Below are 563 nucleotides of genomic sequence, written 5' to 3'. Positions count from 1 at the left end.
CTTTGGCTGAAAGTGTTGTGAGAGACAAAGAGAAGATAGTGATAGGCTAGATGGATTGAAGGAGTCAGCATGTGAATTTCACCTAGTTTTGTGGAGTGGTTTATCAGGCCTCCCAATGCTTAGGGATACATCCAACCAAGGACCTGTTCACACTACACAATTAAAGTGCTGTTATTCCACTTTAACTGCCATGACTCCATCCAATGGAATCCTGGGTTTGTAGTTTGGTGAGAAGCACTAGAAGAACTTTCTGGCAGAGGATTTACAGGCTCCTGCCGAAAGTGCCAATTCCAGGATTCCATAGAATAGAACCATGGCAGTTAAAATGGAATAATAATGCTTTAATTCTTCAGTGTGATTAGGTCCCAGGGTTCTTGTATTTAATTATTCAATTGACTATGTAAATTCCCTTACTTTTAGTTCTCTTGCAGTGCTTCTCCAATGCAATTCCTCTTCCAAATCAGACATCAGAAGCCTACCTTAAGGAAACAGACAGGCATGTTTCAAAAAAGAGAAAAGAGAGAAAGAGCAGGCGTTTTATTTATGTCTCTCAAAACACCATA

The sequence above is a fragment of the Sceloporus undulatus genome, chromosome 1 (assembly GCF_019175285.1).
Source record: "Sceloporus undulatus isolate JIND9_A2432 ecotype Alabama chromosome 1, SceUnd_v1.1, whole genome shotgun sequence".
NCBI lineage: Eukaryota > Metazoa > Chordata > Lepidosauria > Squamata > Phrynosomatidae > Sceloporus > Sceloporus undulatus.
Note: the sequence above shows the minus strand (reverse complement) of the source record.